Source organism: Xenopus tropicalis, chromosome 7 (genome assembly GCF_000004195.4).
Source record: "Xenopus tropicalis strain Nigerian chromosome 7, UCB_Xtro_10.0, whole genome shotgun sequence".
NCBI classification, from domain to species: domain Eukaryota; kingdom Metazoa; phylum Chordata; class Amphibia; order Anura; family Pipidae; genus Xenopus; species Xenopus tropicalis.
The window spans coordinates 117,200,758-117,213,463 of NC_030683.2; the positions used below are offsets into that span (position 1 = coordinate 117,200,758).

The 12,706-nt window shown below is 44.5% G+C and overlaps 5 non-coding genes across 5 annotated transcripts; all 5 read right to left on the reverse strand.

Annotated features, from left to right (window-relative positions):
- Window positions 1-3,258: 3,258 nt before the first annotated feature.
- Window positions 3,259-3,330, reverse strand: trnac-gca. Its single transcript has one exon. It is a non-coding gene; the product is annotated as a tRNA-Cys (tRNA).
- A 5,050-nt stretch (window positions 3,331-8,380) lies between these two features.
- trnac-gca lies at window positions 8,381-8,452 on the reverse strand. Its single transcript has one exon. It is a non-coding gene; the product is annotated as a tRNA-Cys (tRNA).
- Window positions 8,453-9,709: 1,257 nt separating this feature from the next.
- On the reverse strand, window positions 9,710-9,781 carry trnac-gca. Its single transcript has one exon. It is a non-coding gene; the product is annotated as a tRNA-Cys (tRNA).
- A 327-nt stretch (window positions 9,782-10,108) lies between these two features.
- trnac-gca lies at window positions 10,109-10,180 on the reverse strand. The gene has a single exon. It is a non-coding gene; the product is annotated as a tRNA-Cys (tRNA).
- Window positions 10,181-11,184: 1,004 nt separating this feature from the next.
- trnac-gca lies at window positions 11,185-11,256 on the reverse strand. Its single transcript has one exon. It is a non-coding gene; the product is annotated as a tRNA-Cys (tRNA).
- Window positions 11,257-12,706: the final 1,450 nt, after the last annotated feature.

A 12,706-nucleotide genomic window follows, 5' to 3' on the forward strand; every position in this document is an offset into this window, starting at 1 on the left:
TCAAATGCTCTTCCCCTGAGCTATACCCCCACCTTTAAAGTAGTTAACCCTTTAGGTAAGTTTTTTTTATATTTGCAAGTTAGCTCTAATATTCTGTGACAACTGTAAGGTTGATTTATATATTCTGTGTAATATAATGATAATAATAATATGGGAAGGGGGTGCCAGGATTCAAACTCTTGATCTGCAGTTAAATGCATTACCACAGAGCAAGACAGGCTTCTTGCTGATTGTCTCACTGCGCTTGTAGTCACATATCAATATACTGCAGGACTTGTGGCGCTTCTGTGCTTCAACCAGAGCCCAGGATACCTGCAATAATAGCTGAGAATATATACCCATTTACTTTATTGTCTATGAATCTCATACCTCCCAACTGTCCCGATTTTCACGGGACAGTCCCTCTTTTAAAAGCTCAACCCACAGTCCCGGATTCTTACTGAAACTCGCTCATTTCCCTTTGCTCTCCTGCAATGAACGCCATAAAAGATACAATGTTTCTCAAACTTAATTAAAAAGTAGCTTTTGGCAGAGAGCCCAGAAATCTTAACAAGCAACAACTGCACTTAGATACAATAGATACAAATGTAATGGCTTAGTGTTAGTATTTTGATATTGTTCTGCTGAGGAAGGAGATGGGAAAGGGCCTCTGAGGCTTCTGATCTTTTTCCTTAGCAGAGATACATCAGAACCCTTCTCTGTTTCCCTTATGAAGGTATATCTCTCTGTCTGTACAGTTACAGGAACTGACCAGCAGGTGGCGCTGTTGTTACAAAATTATTATATTGCCAGTTAATAAAAACTTCAATTGTTCTGGAACTTGACATACAGTACAAAAATGCTTAGAAATAGCTCAATTTCACTTTGTTTAAGGTTTACTTATCCTTTAATTAAAGAAACAATAAAAATGTAATATTAATACCTCCTTAACAGCTTCCAAACTGCACGGCTGTCCCTTCTGAAGAGGATCTCGGCTGTGGGTAGGTGACCCTGTATGAACATTATATAATATGATTATTATGAGAAAGGTGAATTCATTTGGGCCCAACCAAACCCAAATATATGGTATAAACACAGGGAGGGGGACCCTGAATTGAACCAGAGACGTCTTGATCTGCAGGCAAATGCCCAATCACTGAGCTGTATCCTTAAGGTGCCCATACGCTATAAGATCCGCTCGCTTGGCGATGTCACCAAACGATCGGATTACATTTGTGGTTATGGGGCAGTCAGTCCGGGGACCACATCAACGAGCCGATGCGGTCCCTGATCCGACTGGATTTTCTAACCTGGCCGATCGAGATCTGGCCAATTTCAGGCCAGATATTGGTCGGCCAGGCCGCTCTGTTCTGCCCATACACGGGCCGATTAGTTGCCGAATCGGTCCAAGGGACCCATATCGGCAGCTATAGTCGGCCCGTGTATGGGGACCTTTAGTCTGATGCCACACGTGGCATAGGGTTGATTTTTTTGGCAAGCGGAAAAACACTTTTGCATTCTCACGCATTTTCATGTGTATATCGGCTACATGTGCCTGCACCCAAGCGTATTCCGTTAATTTGGGTGCAGGCACAAGTAGCAGGCGTAGGGCTGAATTTTCGGCAAGCGTTTTTCTGCTTGCCGAAAAAAATCCGCCTTGCATACAAGCCACTTAACGCCATTGTTAAGTCATTTTTATGATGGACAGGTGGCTCCATTATTATTCCATAAGGCTGATTTATGTTTTCTATGTAAGATGAGGACGATTTGAACCAGGGACCTCTTGATCTGCAGTCAAATGCTCTACCCCTGAGCTATACCCCCTGCACAGGTTGGTTACAGTTACGCCACACAGGTTTGTTACAGTTACGCCACACAGGTGTGTTTTAGAATGTGAGGTGAAACCAATCTTTGAAAAGAGACTTTGTGCCACTAAATGGTTAAAGCTGAAATATACGGTTTAAATTCAGGGAGGGGCACCCGGATTGAACCAAAGACCTCTTGATTTGCAGTTAAATGCCCCATCACTGAGATATAGCCTTACATTCAAGCCACTTAACACTTTAGTTAAGTCATTTTTATGATGGACAATTGGCTTCATTATTATCTCATAAGGCTGATTTATGTATTCTATGTAAGATGAGGATGAGAAGGGGGCACCCGGATTTGAAGCAGGGACCTCTTGATCTGCAGTCAAACACTCTACCCCTGAGCTATACCCCCCACACGGGTTTGTTACAGTTACGCCACACAGGTGTATGTTAGAATGTGAGGTGAAACCAATAATTGGAAAGAGACTTTGTGCCATTAAATGGTTAAAGAATTACAAAGACGGGCTTCTCACTGATTGTCTCACTGCACTGGTGGTCACATCGCTCTCTTTGGTTTAATATAATGCAGGGCTTCCAAACTGCACGGCTGTCCCTTCTGAAGAGGATCTCGGCTGTGGGTAGGTGACCCTGTATGAACATTATATAATATGATTATTATGAGAAAGGTGAATTCATTTGGGCCCAACCAAACCCACTCATGGGGGGGAACATACAAACTCCTTGCAGACAATACACTATAGTTCTATTAGTTCTATATCCCAAGCAGTCAGAGAAAGAACGTGATTTCATTCTTTTTATTTCGAAAATGGATAAATGCATATTAACTTACAGACCCGAACAATGGTCTTTTGTCATAAAAAGGCTGTTACTGGACTTATTGTCAACAAGCATTTTATATCTTGCGATTTCAGTGGAATTTTCATTTTGATTGAATGAGTTTTTATTGGTCAGGCACTGCGTATATAGATATATACATTGGCTCATATGGTATAAACTCAGGGAGGGGCACCTGGATTGATCCAGTGGCCTCTTGATCTGCAGTCACATGCCCCATCACTGAGCTATATCCTCGCATTTGTGCCACTTATCATTTTAGTGAAGTCGTTTTTATGGACAGTTGGCTCCATTATTATTCCATAAGGCTGATTTATGTATTCTATAGGGATGCACTGAACCCACTTTTTTGGGTTCGGCCGAATCCCGAACCAAATCTGAATCCGCATATGCTGATTAGGATCGGAAGGGGTTAAAAATCGGCGCGTGCGTATGTAAAACGTAACAATGTTGGGAAGTGAGTGCTTGGGGAGCTCTTTACTAGCCAGCTGTCAGCAGCGTCTCTTTCCTTGAATCAATTTTTTATCTTTGACAGTTAACTCTAATATATTGTTAGTCTATAACCATATTGCTTGCATATGAATGACATATTCCTTTTAATATAATGTTGAGAAGGGGGCACCCGGATTTGAACCAGGGACCTCTTGATCTGCAGTCAAATGCTCTACCCCTGAGCTATACCCCCTGCACAGGTTTGTTACAGTTACGCCACACAGGTGTGTGTTAGAACATGAGGGGAAACCAAACATTGGAAAAGAGAGTTTAAAGCCTTGTTTGTCCATTTTTCAGTATAAACATTTCCGTTGTTTCACTTTGCATGTAGCCAAGTATGTAGTTGCAGGGTTTGTGGCGCTCCTGTGTTTCCAACAGAACCCGGGCAATTCAGATACACAGAGGCCACTAAGGCTAATGTCACAGGGGGCAGCTTGTGCCCCTGTGTTGTGATTGGGCTCACCTGACTGCTGTTTCCACATCTATGGTTTGTGCCACTAAATGGTTAAAGCTGAAATATATGGTATAAACTCAGGGCGGGGCACCCTGTAGTCACATGCCCCATCACTGAGCTATATCCTCACATTTGTGCCACTTAACACTTTAGTTAAGTCATTTTTATGATGGACAGGGGGCTCCATTATTATCCAATAAGGCTGATTTATGTATTCTATGTAAGATAAGGATGGAAAGGGGGCACCCGGGACCTCTTGATCTGCAGTTAATTGCTCTACCCCTGAGCTATACCCCCTGCACAGGTTTGTTATAGTTGCGCCACACAGGTGTTGTAGAATGTGAGGGAAAACCAAACATTGGAAAAGAGAGTGTAAAGCCTTGTTTGTCCATTTTTCAGTGTAAACATTCCCGTTGTTTCACTTTCCGTGTAGTCAGATCTCACTCTGTTGCAGGGTTTGTGGCGCTCCTGCGTTTCAACCAGAACCCGGGCAATTCAGATACACAGAGGCCACTAAGGCTAATGTCACAGGGGGCAGCTTCTCTCTGGCTGTGTTGTCTTTGCAGGCAGAGAGAAGCCTATAAGGCTGCTATAGAGTCAACTATTACCTACATCCCCCTTATACCATGGCCCCTGTGTTGTGATTGGGCTCACCTGACTGTTGTTTCCACATCTATGGTTTGTGCCACTAAATGGTTAAAGCTGAAATATATGGTATAAACTCAGAGAGGGGCACCCTGTAGTCAAATGCCACATACCTGAGCTATATCCTCACATTTGAACCCCTAAACACTTTAGTGAAGTCATTTTCATGATGGAGAGTTGGCCATAAGGCTGATTTATGTATTCTATGTAAGATAGGGATGAGAAGGGGGCACCCGGATTTGAACCAGGGACCTCTTTATCTGCAGTCAAATGCTCTACCCCTGAGCTATACCCCCTGTGCAGGTTTGTTACAGTTACGCCACACAGGTGTGTTGTAGAATATGAGGTGAAACCAAACATTGGAAAGAGAGTGTAAATTCTTGTTTGTCCATTTTTTAGTGTAAAAATTCCCGTAGTTTCACTTTTCGTGTAGTCATATTTCACTCTTTTTAATATGTTGCAGGGTTTGTGGCGCTCCTGTGTTTCAAACAGAACCCGGGCAATTTAAATACACAGAGGCCACTAAGGCTAATGTCACAGCTTCTCTCTGCCTACATTATCTCTGCATGTAGAGAGAAGTCTATGCGCTTTGCTGTCTCTGCACTGCCCAGTATGGTGCTGCCAGTGTGCAGACAAACAGAGCAGATATTGGCAAGAAAATGTATAGGTTTGTATTTCATGCCAATATCCTACCCATGTGTCTGCGCGCTGGACACACTGTCTTTTGGTGCAGAGACGTGGGTAGCACATCGGCTTCTCTCTGCCTGCAGACAAAACACAGCCAAGGCTTTGCCCCATGTGACTAGAGGCTTCTGATCTTTTTCCTTAGCAGAGATACATCAGAACCCTTCTCTGTTTCCCTTCTGAAGGGATATCTCTCTGTCTGTACAGTTACAGGAACTGACCAGCAGGTGGTGCTGTTGTTACAAAATTCATTATATTGGCAGTTAAAGGGACAGTAACACCAAAAAATGAAAGTGTATAAAAGTAATTACTATATAATATAATGCTGCCCTGTACTGGTACAACTGGTGTGTTTTCCTTAGAAAGACTACTATAGTTTATATAAATAAAGCTTCTGTGTAGCCATGGGGGCAGCCATTTACAGGAGAAAAGGCACAGGTTACTTGGCAGATAACAGATAAAACCCCATTATATTCTACAAAGCTTATCTGTTATCTGCTATGTGCCTGTGCCTTTTCTCCTTTTTCCCAGCTTCAATGGCTGCCCCCGTGTTGACACAGCAGCTCATTTATATAAACTATAGTAGCGTTTCTGTTGCAAACTTACCAGTTTTACCAGTGCAGGGCAACTGTACATTATATTTTAATTGCTTTAAAACACTTTCATTTTTTGGTGTTACTGTTCCTTTAATAAAGACTTCAATAGCTCTGAAACTTAAAAAAATAAATTGAAATAAAGTACAAAAGGGCCCTGAGCAATTTCACTTTAAAGGTTTACTTATCCATTAATAAAAAAAAAATGAAAATCTTATTAATACGTCCTTAGTAGCTTTCAAACTGCACGGCTGTCCCTTCTGAAGAGGATCTCGGCTGTGGGTAGGTGACCCTGTATGAACATTATATAATGCAGTGTTTTTCAACCTTTTTTGGGCAAAGGCACACTTGTTTCATGAAAAAAATCCCCAGGCACACCACCATTAGAAAATGTTAAAAAATTTAACTCTATGCCCAGCAGCAGTGCCCCCCTAGTACACTGGTGCCCAGCAGCAGTGCCCCCCTAGTACACTGGTGCCCAGCAGCAGTGCCCCCCTAGTACATTGGTGCCAAGAGCAGTGCCCCCCTAGTACATTGGTGCCAAGAGCAGTGCCCCCCTAGTACATTGGTGCCCAGCAGCAGTGCCCCCCTAGTACATTGGTGCCAAGAGCAGTGCCCCCCTAGTACATTGGTGCCCAGCAGCAGTGCCCCCCTAGTACATTGGTGCCAAGAGCAGTGCCCCCCTAGTACATTGGTGCCCAGCAGCAGTGCCCCCCTAGTACATTGGTGCCAAGAGCAGTGCCCCCCTAGTACACTGGTGCCCAGCAGCAGTGCCCCCCTAGTACATTGGTGCCAAGAGCAGTGCCCCCCTAGTACATTGGTGCCCAGCAGCAGTGCCCCCCTAGTACATTGGTGCCAAGAGCCAGCCCCCCTAGTACATTGGTGCCCAGCAGCAGTGCCCCCCTAGTACATTGGTGCCAAGAGCAGTGCCCCCCTAGTACATTGGTGCCCAGCAGCAGTGCCCCCCTAGTACATTGGTGCCAAGAGCAGTGCCCCCCTAGTACATTGGTGCCCAGCAGCAGTGCCCCCCTAGTACATTGGTGCCAAGAGCAGTGCCCCCCTAGTACATTGGTGCCAAGAGCAGTGCCCCCCTAGTACATTGGTGCCAAGAGCAGTGCCCCCCTAGTACATTGGTGCCAAGAGCAGTGCCCCCCTAGTACATTGGTGCCCAGCAGCAGTGCCCCCCAGTACATTGGTGCCAAGAGCCAGCCCCCCTAGTACATTGGTGCCCAGCAGCAGTGCCCCCATAAGTCAGTGTGCCCCGTGGCCCCCCCTAATACATTGGTGCCCACAGCATTTTACTTCTGCTCTTCGGCAGCTTCAGCAGCATCTTCCCCTCACGCGCGCCGCCTCTGCACTTCTGCCTACACGCGACCGCACACAGGCCCTTTTATAACGTTGCGCCCCGTGCGTACTGACGTCACCCGTACACACGGGGCGCAACCAATGACAGGGCCCGGATTTTATTAAAGGGGGCCCGAGCTACTAAGAAAAACTGTAGCATCGCCGGGCCCCCTTTGAAAGTAAAAATTGCGGCCCTGCCTACGGCACACCAGGCAACATCTCGTGCCGCGGAACAGCGGTTGAAAAACGCTGCCATAGACATAGTCACTCATTATTAGGCCTGTTGGGGCATCACTGTATATCAGGTGCCACTGTTATTTTGCATCTCAGCTGCTCAGTGGGGATATCATCTTGTGTCTTAATAGGGAGGGGAGAGAAGTAGAGTAAACCCCCGATAAAACTTTAAGTTACTTTCTCCTTTAAAGTTGCTGCAACCCCAAATAAGGCATATAATCAAATAAAATCCAGCAAAGGTTTTACAAAGTTATAAAACAGATGGAGCAATAGGACAGCAGGTTGCCAGAGCAGGCCCATACTATTCTGTGCAGTATGCATGGCGCTGTGAAAAGACATAAATACAGCATTAGCGGAGGAAATATTATCAGCCCGAATGCTATGGTTACCGGTTCAGTCTGACTGGCCGCTTCTTTGGATCACACAGCACAAAGAATTCCAGAATTGCCTCCATGCTCTTCGTCGTATTCATCTGTTCATCTGGCTGATTGAAAAATCCCGCGCTCCGTGACATCCTGACACCCGAGAGCCACGCCTCCCATCCCCACCCCCTCCGCTCTATCAGCGACTGTACCACAGGGCCACGCCTCCCACCCCCTCCGATCTATCGGCGCCAGTCCCACAAAGCCACGCCTCCCAACCCTCCGCCTCCTATCCCCACCCCCTCCGCTCTATCGGCGCCTGTATCGCAAGGCCACGCCCTAAGCGCCGCTTGCTTAAAATAAGTTACGCCCGCCCTTGCCTTGACTGCTTAGTAAGCCTGATCCCGCCAACTTTCTAAGCCACGCCTCTAGGTATCTTTGAAAGTAAAAATTGCGGCCCTGCCTACGGCACACCAGGTAACATGTGCCGCGGAACAGCGGTTGAAAAACGCTGATATAATGATTTTTTTGATGGAGAGTTGGCTCCATTATTATTCCATAAGGCTGATTTATGTATTCTATAGGGATGCACTGAGCCCACTTTTTTGGGTTCGGCAGAATCCCGAACCAAATCCGCATATGCTGATTAGGATCGGAAGGGGTTAAAAATCGGCGCGTGCGTATGTAAAACGTAACAATGTTGGGAAGTGAGTGTTTGGTGAGCTTTTTACTAGCCAGCTGTCAGCACGTCTCTCTCCTTGAATCAATTTTTGTAGTCACATGCCCCATCACTGAGCTATATCCTCACATTTGAACCCCTAAACACTAAACCCCTAAATGACTTAAAGTCATTTTTTTGATGGAGAGTTGGCTCCATTATTATTCCATAAGGCTGATTTATGTTTTTTATGTAAGATAGGGATGAGAAGGGGGCACCTGGATTTGAACCAGGGACCTCTTGATCTGCAGTCAAATGCTCTACCCCTGAGCTATACCCCCTGCACAGGTTTGTTACAGTTACGCCACACAGGTGTGTTGTAGAATATGAGGTGAAACCAAACATTGGAAAGAGAGTGTAAGTTCTTGTTTGTCCATTTTTTAGTGTAAAAATTCCCGTAGTTTCACTTTTCATGTTGTCAGATCTCACGCTATTTAATATGTTGCAGGGTTTGTGGCGCTGCTGTGTTTCAACCAGAACCCGGGCAATTCAGATACACAGAGGCCACTAAATGGTTAAAGCTGAAATATGAGGTATAAACTCGAGAAGGGGCTTTGTGGATTTGAACCAGGGACCTCTTACCACTCAGTCAAATGCTCTTCCCCTGAGCTATACCCCCACCTTTAAAGCAGTTAACCCTTTAGGTAAGTTTTTTTTATGTTTGCAAGTTAGCTCTAATATTCTGTGACAACTGTAAGGTTGATTTATATATTCTGTGTAATATAATGATAATAATAATATGGGAAGGGGGTGCCGGGATTTGAAATCTTGATCTGCAGTTAAATGCATTACCACAGAGCAAGACAGGCTTCTTGCTGATTGTCTCACTGCGCTTGTAGTCACATATCAATATACTGCAGGACTTGTGGCGCTTCTGTGCTTCAACCAGAGCCCAGGGTACCTGCAATGGTATGAACATTATATAATATGATTATTATGAGAAAGGTGAATTCATTTGGGCCCAACCAAACCCAAATATATGGTATAAACACAGGGAGGGGGACCCTGAATTGAACCAGAGACATCTTGATCTGCAGGCAAATGCCCAATCACTGAGCTGTATTCTTAAGGTGCCCTTACACTATAATATCCGCTCGCTTGGCGATGGCAATTTCAGGCCAGATATTGGTCGGCCAGGCCGCTCTGTTCTGCCCATACACGGGCCGATTAGCTGCTGAATCGGTCCAAGGGACCCATATCGGCAGCTATAGTCGGCCCGTGTATGGGGACCTTTAGTCTGATGCCACACGTGGCGTAGGGTTGATTTTTTCGGCAAGCGGAAAAACACTTTTGCATTCTCTCGCGTTTTCATGTGTATATCGGCTACACGTGCCTGCACCCAAGCGTATTCCGTTAATTTGGGTGCAGGCACAAGTAGCAGGCGTAGGGCTGAATTTTCATATTTCTGCTTGCTGAAAAATTCAGCCTTGTATACAAGCCACTTAACGCCATTGTTAAGTCATTTTTATGATGGACAGGTGGCTCCATTATTATTCCATATGGCTGATTTATGTTTTCTATGTAAGATGAGGATGAGAAGGGGGCACCCGGATTTGAACCAGGGACCTCTTGATCTGCAGTCAAATGCTCTACCCCTGAGCTATACCCCCTGCACAGGTTTGTTATAGTTACGCCACACAGGTTTGTTACAGTTACGCCACACAGGTGTGTTTTAGAATGTGAGGTGAAACCAATCTTTGAAAAGAGACTTTGTGCCACTAAATGGTTAAAGCTGAAATATACGGTTTAAATTCAGGGAGGGGCACCCGGATTGAACCAAAGACCTCTTGATTTGCAGTTAAATGCCCCATCACTGAGATATATCCTTACATTCAAGCCACTTAACACTTTAGTTACGTCATTTTTATGATGGACAATTGGCTCCATTATTATCTCATAAGGCTGATTTATGTATTCTATGTAAGATGAGGATGAGAAGGGGGCACCCGGATTTGAACCGGGGACCTCTTGATCTGCAGTCAAATGCTCTACCCCTGAGCTATACCCCCAGCACAGGTTTGTTACAGTTACGCCACACAGGTGTGTTTTAGAATGTGAGGTGAAACCAATCATTGGAAAGAGACTTTGTGCCATTAAATGGTTAAAGAATTACAAAGACGGGCTTCTCACTGATTGTCTCACTGCACTGGTAGTCACATCGCTCTCTTTGGTTTAATATAATGCAGGGCTTCCAAACTGCACGGCTGTCCCTTCTGAAGAGGATCTCGGCTGTGGGTAGGTGACCCTGTATGAACATTATATAATATGATTATTATGAGAAAGGTGAATTCATTTGGGCCCAACCAAACCCACTCATGGGGGGGAACATACAAATTCCTTGCAGACAATACACTATAGTTCTATTAGTTCTATATCCCAAGCAGTCAGAGAAAGAACGTGATTTCATTCTTTTTATTTCGAAAATGGATAAATGCATATTAACTTACAGACCCGAACAATGGTCTTTTGTCATAAAAAGGCTGTTACTGGACTTATTGTCAACAAGCATTTTATATCTTGCGATTTCAGTGGAATTTTCATTTTGATTGAATGAGTTTTTATTGGTCAGACACTGCACATATAGATATATACATTGGCTCATATGGTATAAACTCAGGGAGGGGCACCTGGATTGAACCAGTGGCCTCTTGATCTGCAGTCACATGCCCCATCACTGAGCTATATTCTATATTTGCACCACTTATCATTTTAGTGGTCATTTTTATGATGGACAGTTGGCTCCATTATTATTTCATAAGGCTGATTTATGTATTCTATAGGGATGCACTGAACCCACTTTTTTGGGTTTGGCCGAACCTCCGAACCCACCCAGCAGGATTCAGCCGAATCCCGAACCAAATCCGAATCCGCATATGCTGATTAGGATCGGAAGGGGTTAAATATCGGCGCGTGCGTATGTAAACCGTAACAATGTTGGGAAGTGAGTGTTTGGGGAGCTTTTTACTAGCCAGTTGTCAGCATGTCTCTTATTCCTTTTAATATAATGTTGAGAAGGGGGCACCTGGATTTGAACCAGGGACCTCTTGATCTGCAGTTAAATGCTCTACCCCTGAGCTATACCCCCCGCACAGGTTTGTTCCAGTTACGCCACACAGGTAGAATATGAGGTGAAACCAAACATTGGAAAGAGAGTTTAAAGCCTTGTTTGTCCATTTTTCAGTATAAACATTTCCGTTGTTTCACTTTGCATGTAGCCAAGTATGTAGTTGCAGGGTTTGTGGCGCTCCTGTGTTTCAAACAGAACCCGGGCAATTCAGATACACAGAGGCCACTAAGGCTAATGTCACAGCTTCTCTCTGCCTACATATCTCTGCATGTAGAGAGAAGTCTATGCGCTTTGCTGTCTCTGTACTGCCCAGTATGGTGCTGCCAGTGTGCAGACAAAAGAAAATGCATAGGTTTGTATTTCATGCCAATATCCTACCCATGTGTCTGCGCTCTGGCCACACTGTCTGTTGGTGCAGAGACGTGGGTAGCACATCGGCTTCTCTCTGCCTGCAGCAAAAACACAGCCAAGGCTTTGCCCCATGTGACTAGAGGCTTCTGATCTTTTTACTTAGCAGAGATACATCAGAACCCTTCTCTGTTTCCCTTCTGAAGGGATATCTCTCTGTCTGTACAGTTACAGGAACTGACCAGCAGGTGGCGCTGTTGTTACAAAATTCCTTATATTGGCAGTTAATAAAAACTTCAATAGCTCTGAAACTTAAAAAAATAAATTGATATAAAGTACAAAAGGGCCCTGAGCAATTTCACTTTTTTAAGGTTTACTTATCCATTAATAATAGAACCAATGAAAATCTTATATTAATACGTCCTTAGTAGCTTTCAAACTGCACGGCTGTCCCTCCTAAAGAGGATCATGGCTGTGGGTAGGTGACCCTGTATGAACATTATATAATATGGGGGGGGACACTGATTTACTGCCCTGGAAACCCCTGGAACCACAGTAGGATGATTATTATGAGAAAGGTGAATTCATTTGGGCCCAACCAAACCCACTCATGGGGGGGAACATACAAACTCCTTGCAGACAATACACATATAGTTCTATTAGTTCTATATCCCAAGAAGTCAGAGAAAGAACGTGATTTCATTCTTTTTATTTCGAAAATGGATAAATGCATATTAACTTACAACCGTTTATACATATATATATTAACATTCTTTTCACAAACAACAAAATTATGTACATACAACCTCTGCCTGACCTGAATGGATACATTGCCTATTAACCCTTTACTGTTAGAAGCCCAAGCGTACCGATCTTGCAATTAAAGGCACAGGAGGGGGGAAATTCATATGTGAAAGTCAGATTCTCCAAGGAATGTACGTTTGATAAGGGACTTTATTTTTGCTACCCAGCAGCCAAAAGATTTTTTTGCAGGGGGCCCCGCTGCAGAGTAGTTACACCACTGCCCCCCCAGCCCAATATGTTTGCCCCAAGGGTTTCACTGCAGACCCAAACAATGGTCTTTTGTCATAGAAAGGCTGTTGCTGGACTTATTGGCTCC